The 14590-nt window shown below is 40.2% G+C and overlaps 1 long non-coding RNA gene across 1 annotated transcript; it reads left to right on the forward strand.

Annotated features, from left to right (window-relative positions):
* Positions 1 to 7037: 7037 nt before the first annotated feature.
* On the forward strand, positions 7038 to 8329 carry LOC132111040 (uncharacterized). Its single transcript, XR_009424719.1, has 2 exons — positions 7038 to 7068; positions 7824 to 8329. It is a non-coding gene; the product is annotated as an uncharacterized LOC132111040 (long non-coding RNA).
* The last annotated feature ends 6261 nt before the right edge of the window (positions 8330 to 14590 follow it).

A 14590-nucleotide genomic window follows, 5' to 3' on the forward strand; every position in this document is an offset into this window, starting at 1 on the left:
TGGCCATGTATGTGCTCACCATGTTCGAATCAACATACACCAACATACAAAATACAAGCTGCGTTCTCAAAAATGAATTCTATAAAAACGCATGAGAGGAACCGACTGTCAAACCAGTCTTTGGAGGACTGCTTGCGCATAAGCCTGACAGCTGTCAAGCCGGATGTCAAAAAGATGGGTGTCGGAGGGGAAATGTAACTTCTCCCATTAAGCAAACGTAGGTATTTTAGTCTGAGATTTTCTCGGTTTTACTTTATTTGTGTTTATTTGTTGGATCACAGGCTACTTTAATTGTTTGTAAATAGTAACATTTCTAATAACTGAGGCCTGTCACTTTTATTTGTCATTGGAACTATTTGCTGATGTGCAAGGCTTGCAATTACCATGTTCTTCTCTGTTATGTTGATGGTTGTTATTGAGACACCGCAATTGTGCACAAATCCCAGGTAAGGAAAATTTTGACATTTGTGAAAAAATGAGCAAGTGAAACAATAAAAGATGTTCAATGAGAGCAACGCATTTATCGTCATTCTTGACTGAAGGCAGGCTATGGCACAAGCTACTTTTCAGAAGGCTTTTTTTTCGTTAGATTTAAAAATAAATACATATGGAACAGACCCGAATATTCGTTCTGTGGGTTGGTATTCGATTTGAAAATTTGACATTCGAATAATCGTTTTTTTTGTTTGTTTTTTTGCACACCTGGGATCCCCCCGAAACTGTTCTCGTTCCCCCTCGAATAAGGCCGGCGACACACTGGCTGTGTGAGCGTCTCAGCTGCGTGGCATGTCCATTTTTATTTTGGCTCCCATATTTAACAGGTTGGAGTTTGCAAACTGAGACACGCGTCTCAGGCGCGCTCGAGCCACGCGGAAAACGCATGCATGCTAGAAATAGAACCGACGCGTGTTCCAGCAACAGGAGTGTTCTCTGGCTAAAGCGCAGAACAGCTGAGTTTGTATGGACCGACGAGCATGTCTGAGCTTGTGTTTTGTTGCTTTGACATTGTGGAAAATAGAATAATAGAAACAAAATGTATTAGCATTTTTACCCGTTTTTATCAATCTAAATTAATCTCGTTTTTAATTTAACTTAATTTTGTTTTTTCTTTTTTTAAATTTAGTTTTTCTTTATTTAAATGTAGTTTTTTCTTTATTTAAATTTAGTTTTTCTTTTTTTAAATCTACCCTTATTGTGCCAATTTGTTAGTCAGAAAAATATTAGACTACCTTAAAAGTATTGTTTAATTTAACAGATGTGTGTGTGCGTTTTATATCACTAGTGCAGTGTCCGTTCTTGTAGCATAAGCCCTGCCCACGTGAGGTGACCGCTTCCCGCTTGCGCTGTTCTGACTGTAGTTTACTAAAAGTTTATTAATTCTGAATGTGTCGCGTCTCGCATGTCCATCTATATTGCACCAAATGCGACACTGCACTCCCTTGTGAAGTCGATTGGATGAACGGTTCCTGAAATAATAAAAATGCAAATGGACATACAGACACAGATTCCTGCCTTTATTAGAGAGAAAAATATGTTCAGCCCCTCTCTCCAAAGCTTAGAATAGTCGATGTTCATTACTACCGAAGCTTCGAAGCTCAAAAAATGGTATTCGGACCAGCCCTAAACTTTTTCCTCTTACAAGGCTATTCCTGAATTCAGTATTACTCTGGGGGCTGGATGGAAATCTCTGGCGGGCCAGATTTTGTATTTCAGTTTTAAAACACACTTTTGCTGATTTAGGTGTTCCCCTTTCTGGGGAAAAAGCTTTAGGCCCTCTTAAAGTTATTTTTAAGAGATCTATTTAAAGAGATTTGCTCTCTCTACTAGGCCATCTTAACTTTGCGATGTGTATAATTCCCCAAGGCAGATCTTTTATTGTCAGACTCCACGATCCATCCAAATCAGTTAAACATCTTAAGGACAGATCTCAGGTTCTGGTCTTTGCTCCTTGAAAATTGGAATGGCATTTCCTTTTTTCATTATGATGATCTGGAGTCTTCTGCAGCCCTTAATTTGTATACAGATGCTGCGCCTTCTGTCGGTTTTGGGTTTTTTAATGGTCAGTGGTTTGCTAGTTAATGGCCAAAGGAGCTGCTATCCATGCCTGATAATATGTCCACCCCTCTGTTGGAATTATATCCCATAGTGATAGCTTGTATTCTGTGGAGCAAACAATGCTCTAGAAAACAAATTTAGTTTTTTTTTTTTTGCGACAATGAGGCAACTGTTAATATTATTAACAAAGGTCGCTCATCAGTTCCATTTATCAAATGATTCATCAGGCGCCTTACTTGGTTATCTGTCATGGATAACTTAATTTTTCGAGCTGCTCACATTCCAGGCTTAAACAATCAAATTGCTGATTCTCTTTCTCGATTTGAATTTCAGAAATTCCACCTCCTGTGTCCAGGTTCAGCGTAAGCCAGCTTGGTCTGCCCTCCTTTCAGCCAAACTGTAATAGATCAGACATGACCCTTCAATCTTATTTACATTCAGCAGCCAAGTACATGTGCAGTGGTCTAGCAACTTTGACATTAAAAATGTACGACACTGCTTCGTCTCATTTTAGTTCTTTCTGTGCCACCTTCTCTGTAAATATACTCCCTCTCAATGTATCATATGTTAGTGCATTTATAGTCCACTGTTTTGAGTCCTGTAAAATGCAGCCTTCATCCATCAAAATTATGATCGCCGGCATCCAATTCCACCTGCGCTGCCTGGATCCATCGACTCTCAGCTTGCTCGAAAATTCATCAATTCGTCTCCTGCTTAATGGACTTAAAAAGAGAAATTATCAACATTTCACTCTCACACTTCCACATTTTAAAAAGTTAATATCACATCTGAGAGAGGGATGCTTTGGGATTTATTCTGATATGATGTTAGAATCTGTTTTGCTTATGGCTTTCTATGGGTTTCTTAGAGTTGGCCAGTTTTCAACACGCACAGATTCCTTCAATCTGTCACCTGACCTTACAGTATCAGACTTTTAATTTTTTTCTCACCACTTCACCATATTTCTAAAGCACTCAAAAACTGATAGTAAGAGGGAAGGATCTGTTTGTTTATGTTTCTGAAACTAACTCTGCTTTTTGTCCTCTGTCGTCTATGTTGGCTTATCTGAGAAGTCGTCCACAACCTCGTCTGGAGGACCCATTATTAACAACGGAGGTGGGAATGCGTATGTCCAGAGCCTGGTTCACATCCCGTATCCGCTTTGTCAATACTGCAGGCTTCCCCCAGAGTATTATTCGGCTCATTCCTCTACTCCCATGTCTACCCTTAAAGCTATGGGAAGATGGTCTTCGGCAGCTTATGAACGGTACCTCCGGCCAGATACTTGAGCCATCCTTGAGGCTCAGAAAGCTATGAGTAATGCTTGTGACCTGTAGTTGAAATAAATATTGCTTCATTAACTAATAGGCTTATTTAATTACAGCTTCATTAGCTCAGCTTCCTTTCTCTGCTAGCTTCACTTTGATCTATTGGCTTATTCTTTTACTAAATAAGATAAGATATAATAATCTTGGGAGGGCTCTGAGCTGTTCCCGTGCTCCACCCTCCCCGTCAGTGGGATCACCACTGAGATCGCCATCATCCTTTGCGTGGTAGACGCTGAAACTGAATTCTTGATCTCCTCAAGATGGGGCTTCCTCAGCACTCCCATTGCTCATCTTTCAGAATCCAGAGCTGAGGACACACTTAAAAGAGGCAACTCCTAGGGATTCACTCTCCATCACACGTGACATCACGGGAATTCTTCTCCACAGCATCAGACAGCAGGTCTCCCAAGCGACAGGCAAGACATAATTCCACCTACACTCCCTCAATCTGATCTCTCCCAAAATCTCTCTTCTCTTCTCTATGCTCAGTTTGCACATAAAACTGCTCACAAATATCCCTGAATCCCAATGTCCATTCCATTTGCATGGATCGTCGGATCAGATTTTACCATTGATGAAGTGGAGTCCAGCCCGGGGTTGTCACATGTGGTTGCTGCAAGCACAAGGTACACCCCTTTGTAGAATCCTCCTGCCGCACCGTTTGCAAGCCGGCCCATCTCTGCTCACTCAAGCCAGCCTCTGCTCAATCTAGGTCATGGTTCACTCTATGCTGTGGCTCACTCTAGGCCTGGGCTCACTCTAGGCCTCCGCTCACTCTAGTCCATGGCTCACTCTAGGCCTCTGCACAGTCAAGGACGCGCTCACTCTCGGCCTCGGCTCACTCTAGTGAGGTTTCCACTCACTCTAGGCCTCTGCTCAGTCAAAGATGTGGCTCACTCTATGCCGTGGGTCACTCTAGGCCTCACTCACTCTATGCCGCGGCTCACTCTAGGCCACAGCTCACTCTAGGCCACCGCTCACTCTAGGCCTCCGCTCAGTCAAGGAAGCGGCTCACTCAACGCCTCCGCTCACTCTAGGCCTCCGCTCACTCTAGTTCTCCGCTCACACTAGGCCTCCGCTCAGTCAAGGAAGTGGCTCACTCAACGCCGCAGCTCACTCTAGCCCGTGGCTCACTCTAGGCCTCCACTCACTTTAGGCCTCCACTCACTCTAGGCCTCCACTCAGTCAAGGACGCAGCTCATTCTAGGCCAGCACTCACTCTAGGCCTCCGCTCAGTCAAGGACGTGGCTCACTCTAGGCCTCCGCTCACTCTACGTCTCTGCTCACTCTAGGCCTCTGCTCCACTCACTCTAGGCCTCCACTTACTCTAGGGCTCCACTCACTTTAGGCCTCCACTCACTCTAGGCCTCCACTCAGTCAAGGACGCAGCTCATTCTAGGCCAGCACTCACTCTAGGCCTCCACTCAGTCAAGGACGTGGCTCACTCTAGGCCCCCGCTCACTCTACGTCTCTGCTCACTCTAGGCCTCCGCTCCGCTCACTCTAGGCCGCAGCTCTCCCTAGGCCAAGGCTCACTCTAGGCCTCCACTCACTCTAGGCATGGCTCACTCTATGCCTCCAATCACTGTAGGCCTCCACTCACTCTAGGCATGGCTCACTCTATGCCTCCAATCACTCTAGGCCTCTGCTCAGTCAAGGAAGCGGCTCACTCAACGCCTCCGCTCACTCTAGGCCTCCGCTCACTCTAGTTCTCCGCTCACACTAGGCCTCCGCTCAGTCAAGGAAGTGGCTCACTCAACGCCGCAGCTCACTCTAGCCCGTGGCTCACTCTAGGCCTCCACTCACTTTAGGCCTCCACTCACTCTAGGCCTCCACTCAGTCAAGGACGCAGCTCATTCTAGGCCAGCACTCACTCTAGGCCTCCGCTCAGTAAAGGACGTGGCTCACTCTAGGCCTCCGCTCACTCTACGTCTCTGCTCACTCTAGGCCTCTGCTCCACTCACTCTAGGCCTCCACTTACTCTAGGGCTCCAATCACTTTAGGCCTCCACTCACTCTAGGCCTCCACTCAGTCAAGGACGCAGCTCATTCTAGGCCAGCACTCACTCTAGGCCTCCGCTCAGTCAAGGACGTGGCTCACTCTAGGCCCCCGCTCACTCTACGTCTCTGCTCACTCTAGGCCTCCGCTCCGCTCACTCTAGGCCGCAGCTCTCCCTAGGCCAAAGCTCACTCTAGGCCGCGGCTCACTCTAGGCCTCCACTCACTCTAGGCATGGCTCACTCTATGCCTCCAATCACTGTAGGCCTCCACTCACTCTAGGCATGGCTCACTCTATGCCTCCAATCACTGTAGGCCTCCACTCACTCTAGGCATGGCTCACTCTATGCCTCCAATCACTCTAGGCCTCTGCTCAGTCAAGGAAGCGGCTCACTCAACGCCTCCGCTCACTCTAGGCCTCCGCTCACTCTAGTTCTCCGCTCACACTAGGCCTCCGCTCAGTCAAGGAAGTGGCTCACTCAACGCCGCAGCTCACTCTAGCCCGTGGCTCACTCTAGGCCTCCACTCACTTTAGGCCTCCACTCACTCTAGGCCTCCACTCAGTCAAGGACGCAGCTCATTCTAGGCCAGCACTCACTCTAGGCCTCCGCTCAGTAAAGGACGTGGCTCACTCTAGGCCTCCGCTCACTCTACGTCTCTGCTCACTCTAGGCCTCCGCTCCGCTCACTCTAGGCCGCAGCTCTCCCTAGGCCAAAGCTCACTCTAGGCCGCGGCTCACTCTAGGCCTCCACTCACTCTAGGCATGGCTCACTCTATGCCTCCAATCACTGTAGGCCTCCACTCACTCTAGGCATGGCTCACTCTATGCCTCCAATCACTGTAGGCCTCCACTCACTCTAGGCATGGCTCACTCTATGCCTCCAATCACTCTAGGCCTCTGCTCAGTCAAGGACGCGGATCACTCTAGGCCTGCATTCACTCTAGACCTCCACTCAGTCAAGGACGTGTATGGCGTTATATTTTAGTCAAAAGTTATGAGCGTGTAAGGCATGCTCACGAGCACATTATGTTATTTCACACGCGCAAAAATGAACCTTCAGCTGGCATGATAAAAGTACTCGCGCACAAATTCAACAACCGAGAGGTGTACAGGTAGCTGCGAGCGAGCGCCTGGCATACTCTCATAGGTTAACTCTGCTCGTACAGTGGAATCCTGCTCGCGCGCAGCGAGCTTCTGCTCGCGAAGTACTGTTTTGCTCACGCAGTGGATTTCTGCTCGCTCAGCTGATTTCTGCTCCCTCGAGTCTACATGACTTTTGACAATTTGGGGGTGTAAACTAAGGAGGGCACTGACCCTCTTATGATTGCTCACTTTCACACAGGGACATCCTTGTACCTTGATTGACAGCTCTCATTACAGGAAGCACGGAGTTAGGTTAAGTTACCACGAAGAAGAGTGGGAATGAATTAGAATGAGTTTTCTAATATACAAAATGTCTCTGCACGTATAAAATGCTGTGCAGATCATAGTTAAATCAATTACCATCGATGTATATATTTGCGAACGACATATAAATACCTAGACGCCTCATTGGCCGCTCGACCGCACGTCAACATCGCCGCCATATTGGAGCGGGCAACTCTCATAACTCTCACATCAGGACAGAAGAAAACATAAAAACCGTCACATGATAACAAAAACAGATCTCAGGGTGTTATCTTTCACAGGTAAGACTCAGCTGTTCTTTCTCGATGTTTTTTGGTCATTTTTAACATTATGTTGACAGCTTAATTAACCACCAGTGTCAGACTATTAATAATAGCTAGCGATATCGCTAACATAGTTAGCAGTGAAAGCTGAGACTTTATAATAATTTTAAATGAATTCTTATTACGTTTGAACTTATATTGCCGTTTATATAATAAACTAAATGGTGTTATGAACACAATATACAGAGTGAGCCCTTTGACTGTCTAGATTAATGATGTAGCTAAAGCTTCTCTCTTTAATTTCACTACTGTTACTTATCTACAAAGATTAAGTGGTAACACTTTAGAATAATAGTCCTTTAGTTAGTTAATGTTAATGTTAGTTAATTCATTAATTAACATGAACAAACAATGAACAATACATTTATTACTGTATTTATTCATCTTTGTTCATGTTAGTTAATGCAAATACAGTTTTTCATTGTTAGTTCATGCTAATTCAGAGTACATTAACAAATGTTAACAAGCACAACTTTTGATTTAAATAATGCATTAGTAAATTATGAAATGAACATCAACTAAGATTAATAAATGCTGTAGAAGGATTGTTCTTGCTTAGATCATGTTAACTAAAGAAGTTAACTAATATTAACTAATGGACCGTTATTCAAAAGTGTTACCGATTAAGTTTATCATCACTTGATTATAAGGATTTCATTGCTTTTCATAAAACTGTGAACTGATTCTATGTATTCATTTTTCTTCCCTTTTAGCAATTTGCAAACAGGACAAAGACAGCCTTAAGGAAAGCTGAGGAAAGCTGTTCTCTGCATTTCCAAGAGACAAGACTATACCTCCCTAGACTAGTGTTGTGTTTGTACTAAACCCAGAGCAGCCCTGAATGAATCGACAGAATGACCCAGCTCATATTCTAATACTATAGACTGCATTTAAAAAGCTTTGCACAGGCTGTTTAATGCTGATCATGTACTGCGTGTCTTTACACAAAAACTACATGATGTAAATAGCCTAGAAATGAAAAACACAGGAACTCATAGTGAATCCAGCTGCAATATCATGATAAACTCATTGTGATGTTGTTATAATGATTATTAATTTTGATTAATCTAAAGTTTTTTGAGGGGAGCATCTCATATTCTGGTCTGTGATAAACATAACTATACTTTGAGATTTTGTTGTGCAAGGTAAACCTCACACACTCACACCCAAACATTTATATGTGTTAACATACATGGAAAAATAAACCACTGTTTCAAAATGTGTGTGTTTTCTGCATGAGTGTGTGTAATGTGCATTATAGAACAAAATGTCAAGCATCATCAAGTTTTTAACATTATTTGACTAATTAATTGAATAAAATAGAAAATCTTGAGGGAAGCGGCGGATAATTAATCTTTATTATTCAGGTTTTATCTTCACAACTAAACCACTCTTTTCCAAGAGAAAGACAGAACTGAAAACTGAAATAAAATATGTATCTTGAGCTGAGATTGATTCAGAGGATTTATATATATATATATATATATATATATATATGTGTGTGTGTGTGTGTGTGTGTGTACATGTATATATTATACTTAATGAGCTCATTAATTAAACACAATTTGGAACTCATGTCAACAATTTGTTTGTGTTGTGTCATAAATTGTGTCTTAATTTGATTAATAATTATTACACAAATAGTATTTTAAAATTACATTTCAAAATATTTTATTTTACTCTTTAATTTACTATTAATTTATTCTTCATTTTTGTCTATTCTGTATTATTCCACCCTTGATATTACATATTCTTCTTGCTATTATTAACCTATTATATTATACATATAATTGTATGCTATTATAAATCTATTATATCACATACCGGTATGTACCGTTTTACTCGCTTTTCATATTATTCACTTTACTTTAAGTTGTACTACATATACTTTTTAATATAACATATCACTTTTACTATATTTTACTGTGCACTGTATCAGTGGATATTTTCATTTTCACTGGATCCATAGCCTCATCAGTTACATGTGTTATTATTTGTTCATCTTCATCTGTAGGCTATAGTGCTATCAAAATGAAAAGCAGACTACAAGTGTGTCCCTTTTTTATTTGTATTTACTTGTTTTATTCAATTTTCTCAACGATAGTAAATTATTAGTGTTTAAAGATGTATTATTTAGATTTTATCCCAGTATTTCAAAGGGAATGAGCTGTGTTCTGACCTGAGACACAAGAAAGAGAGAAAAAAGAAAGAAAAATGTTGGGATTGAACACAGAGAAAGCAATAAAACAACTACATTTAATCTAATGTACATTCAAATTACATTACATGCATGTGTCACAGTTATACTAAATTAACATTAGAATTGTAAACCGAAAAAATCTACGAAATCAACAAGTGAGACAAAAGTTAGCTTTCACAATTCCTTACGAAAATTATTCATTTTCCAAACCTAATTAAATAAGGAGGCAAAGTTTTTTTTAACTGCACGTAGATCATAAACCTCTGAAATCGGTTGATACATGTGAACGTTATCTGTAGCTAACGCCTTAGCCAACACTTGTGATGCTGATCGACCGACACTCATTTTAAAACTTTTAATCTTAAAACTGCATCTTAGACAACTAACGTTAGGCTAACTGAATCATAACATAATTGTTTTCACATGTAAAAATACATGTAAAAACAATTATGTTATGATTCAGTTAGAAAATATGTAACATTAATGTTAACTTACGTTTATGTATATTAGAAAACTCATTCTAATTCATTCCCACTCTTCTTCGGTGGTAACTTAACCTAACTCCGTGCTTCCTGTAATGAGAGCTGTCAATCAAGGTACAAGGATGTCCCTGTGTGAAAGTGAGCAATCATAAGAGGGTCAGTGCCCTCCTTAGTTTCCACCCCCAAATTGTCAAAAGTCATGTAGACTCGAGGGAGCAGAAATCAGCTGAGCGAGCAGAAATCCACTGCGTGAGCAAAACAGTACTTCGCGAGCAGAAGCTCGCTGCGCGCGAGCAGGATTCCACTGTACGAGCAGAGTTAACCTATGAGAGTATGCCAGGCGCTCGCTCGCAGCTACCTGTACACCTCTCGGTTGTTGAATTTGTGCGCGAGTACTTTTATCATGCCAGCTGAAGGTTCATTTTTGCGCGTGTGAAATAACATAATGTGCTCGTGAGCATGTCTTACACGCTCATAACTTTTGACTAAAATATAACGCCATAGACGTGGCTCACTCTAGCCCACGGCTCACTCTAGGCTCTAGGTTTTAATGTTTATGTCTCGTCACTGAAATATGCGTATGTTGGAAATAATGTTTTTTTATAACCTTAAACCGCAAAAACACATTTCATTACACCAAAAATACACAAATAATGTAACTTTTAGCAACATCATATGACCCCTTTAATAAATATTAAAAGATTCATTGAAGCTGGTTAACATGACACGAGTCAACCATATGGAAAACATTGAGCAGGCAGTGTATGCATGGAAGGTCACCACAAAGTCACTGCTCTCCAATAAAAACACACCTAAAGTTTGCCAAAGACCACCTTGACACTACTGGGAAAATGCTTTTCTAGTTTTCATCTTCAGACTGAAGCCTGAATAACAGGCTGCACCATTAAATTTAGCTCATAAAGCAAAAATATGTCAGTTTATTTTGTTTGGTTGGGGCATTCAACAAGCAAATCGTAAAAACAGCTTAACACTTTTTTGTTGCCTAAACGTTGAAATGCCTAGAGCCAGCTCTGGTGAGATGAATTAATTGGAAAGAATATACAATTGAAAAAGAAGAGTCGTCAATATATTAAAGGTGTTTAAAGCTTTGGTGAAGTCTAGAGTAAAATAGAATATGGATTTTCCAAAAAAAAAAAAAACACCAAACACTTCAAAATAAAGTGGTGTATAAACAAATTTCATTTCTGTGAGGAATGATGATGAATTAATGTTTCACTGGTAGAGTTGAATTCTTTAAAGTTAATAAAAATCAATATTGCTCTAAAAGTTGTATTTTTTCATTGTTATTAAGTATTGTGTGACTTATTGACTTATTGATGGTCCACACTATTAATTTGAAGAGATCAAATAAGTTTGTTGTGCCCAGACATAACCAGCCTGTGTTCTGCACTGGTTGCTTTGGTAAGGACATGAAGGTGAACGGTAAATGTGATAATGTTTTCAAAACCATCTTAATTTATATTGAGCTGTAAAAAACATGCGTCTTTGTGTGACATTGTCACAACCTGCATTGAATTAGATTTGAAGAAAATTTTTATTTTTTATTAATAATATTTATTTATTTTATTTTATTTATTCTGTCCAGACTTTCAAACTTTCAACTTAAAAAACATAACTATACTTTCAACTTAAAATCTGGATATTCAAAAAAAAAAAAAAAAAAAATCAGATTTTTGCTTGCAGTCTGAGCATAACCTCAAAGTCTATCTCTCTCTCTCTCTCTCTCTCTCTCTCTCTCTCTCTCTCTAGTCTCTCCTCAGGTGTCTCTGTTGCAGAAGAATGCCTTCTCTCCAGTCTTGTGTCATGTCACTAGTTTTTATCCCAGTAATGTTACAATCACCTGGATGAAAAATGGTTCAAAACATTATGAGGACGGAACCTTCCAGAAGACTTTCACTCTGAAGGCTGAAGCTGATGAGTGGAGGAAGAATGAGTACAGTTGTGTGGTGAAGCACCAGAGCAAAACCATCAGGAAGACACTGACAGAGTGTGAAATCAGGACTAATAACAGTAAGAGTTTTGTCAATGCCTCCAGGATTTTGCGGGCCTTTTTTGTGATTGTTGCAGCCTAAAATGCCTGATGTTGCGTGAGCTTTTCAAAAAAATTGTGATGAAAGTTGCACTGCTTTTTAGGTTTTTGTTGATTATACTGCGGAAGGAAATAGTCCCTAGGTAGTGGAGGTTGAGAAATAGTTGCAGTTTTCCATTTTTGTAATCATAATGAGTAATATGTTAAATATTAAATTATTAAAAACATTAATTATGAAAAAGAACAAAGACACTGAGAAATGACCATTTAAACAATCTGCTGCATGCACATTTAAAATAACTCACCTTAATTCTTTCAGAGCTTGCAATTGACCTGGATGCAACAGCCTGTGTCATTGTGATCTGTCTCGTCGTCTGACGTCCTGCCTGCATTTCTGCACATCTCATGATATGCTTAGCGGTGGCAAAATGCTTGTCAGTCGATGATTTCTACCACAATGTTGCAGAATGCCAGGGTACTGCTTTTGGTGATCTATTGCTGTTATTTTGCTCGGCAAGTGTGAAACACTTGACTCGCACATGCTGCTTTTCTTAACACGGAAGTAAGGCGGAAGGTAATTTGTCGACGTCAGCTCCAGATGACTGCAATGATTAGTCAAATTTGCAGGAAAGTTGCGGTGATTGGTTAAAATTGCGACACCACCCGGAATTCGCGGGGATTGGTTGAATTTGTGTTGATTTTGCAAATCGCAACATCACGAAATCCTGGAGGGTCTGCTTTATAGAACATGAGGCTAATGAATGTTTAAGCAAACCATTGTCTGAGTGACAAGAACATAGCAATGAACTGCTGCGTCACAGTCATAATCCATTTTTGTGTCTTCAGGATTTTGTAATACAATATCAACATTGTCTGACTCTTGGAATGATCTGCTGTTTATTTTCTAGAAACAGAAAGGCCTGCTCCTGTTGGTATGACTGCTTTTGTTGTTGTTTTTGTTGTTGTTTCTGTGGTGATTCTTCTGGTCGTTACAGTCCTCGGGTATTTATTATATAAGAAGAAGTGGAAGTCAGGTGAGAAACAGTAATGTTTCATGTTTATTATTTTGGTATTGATAATCATATTTTCTAGTTGTTTTTAAAATTGCATGGTTTTATTCATGAAACATGAGTAAAAACCAGTTGTTGTTTTTAATAATTCACAAATCCTTAAAATTGTACCTTAAAGGGTTACTGCACCCCAAAAATTGTCATTAATCGCTTATCCCCATGTCGTTCCAAACTCGTAAACAGTCTCCTCTGTGTCACTTCATATCAGTGTGCTTTTCTGTCCTCCACGCCACAAGGATGCGCTGTGTTATTTCAAATCAAAGCTAAATACACATAGAAACAGTGCATTCTTGTGGTGTGGAGGACACAGAAGAGCATACAGCATACGGTGATATGGAGTGACACAGAGGAGACCGTTGACAAAGGAATTATTGAATAAAGTAATTATTTTGATTTCTTCGCTTACAAAAAGGTTTCCCGTCGCTTCATATAGATTAATGACAAATTTTCCATTTTAGGGTGGAGTATCCCTTTAATGCAAGAAATTATGTACTGAAAATATTGTTTTATAAATATCAGAAATTCTCTTTGCTTGTGTTTCATGACTAGGCCTTATGAGAATTAAAATATGTAGGTGATATGGTTTTTCATGAAGACATTTGCTTTGATTGCTTCAGCAAAGACTGTTTTTCTTGATTATTGAACTTACAGCCCGTTCTGATTGTTTTTCAGGATATATTACAGCCAAATGTAAGTAACCTGTCATCTGTGTTTGGTGTAAACATATCACTAGTGGACGAGCTCAATAGAGTTGTCTAGTTTCAAATTTTATATTTAAATACAAAATGTTTTGATCATGTAAAATTATTTCTGTTAATAAAGATCAACGTTTAATTATACAATGAAACATCATACCATTAATAGTTCTATAAACATTGTATAAATATGATTTCTGCAAGTCCAGAAGAAATTTTGGAAGGAGTCAGTATAACATTTTAAAAGCTGATTTTCTTTTCCAGCCTCTGACAGTGGCTCTGAAAACTCAAGTCGGTCATCAGCAGAGTCTTGAGACGTGAGTTATGTTGTATTAATCACTGCAGCTGTCTGGGCAGATGAGGTGAATCTGATTTAATCTTTTATTTTGATTATTTCAGGAGATCTCAAGGATGAATCAGGAGAATCGTCTAGTTACTCATGGCCCTCATGTGTCTCATCTTTTATTTTCCTCATTTATCACATCAATTATTCATTTTAATTTAATATGATTTTATTTTTTATACGAATTACCTTTTTATTCTAATGTGTATGACAATGGGAATATAAGTTTATCTGACGGGTGTAACAGTGATTATTCACTTAGCCTGTCTTTGAATATATGTGTTTATATTGCACTGCATTTATTGCTATATATAAAAAAGAAAAAATAAATGATATAAATGTTTCATAATTTGAATTGATTTTGGGCCCTATAATAGACCCAGTGCAATGCGACGCAAGGCACAGCACAAGTGTGTTTGCTAGTTTCAGTCCGGCGACATTCGCATTTTCCCTGTCCAGTGCCACATCGTTTAATTAGCAAATGCATTTGCACCCATTTGTGCGCCCATGGGCGTGCTGGTGTAAAAAAGAGGTGTGATCAGGCGCATTGCGTGCGCAGTGCTATTTTAAGGAGCTGAAAATAGACTGCGCCATAGACCAACTCAAACCTGATCTAAAGTCTGCCGTAATGTTTTTTCTT

The sequence above is a fragment of the Carassius carassius genome, chromosome 30 (assembly GCF_963082965.1).
Source record: "Carassius carassius chromosome 30, fCarCar2.1, whole genome shotgun sequence".
Taxonomy (NCBI): Eukaryota; Metazoa; Chordata; class Actinopteri; order Cypriniformes; family Cyprinidae; genus Carassius; species Carassius carassius.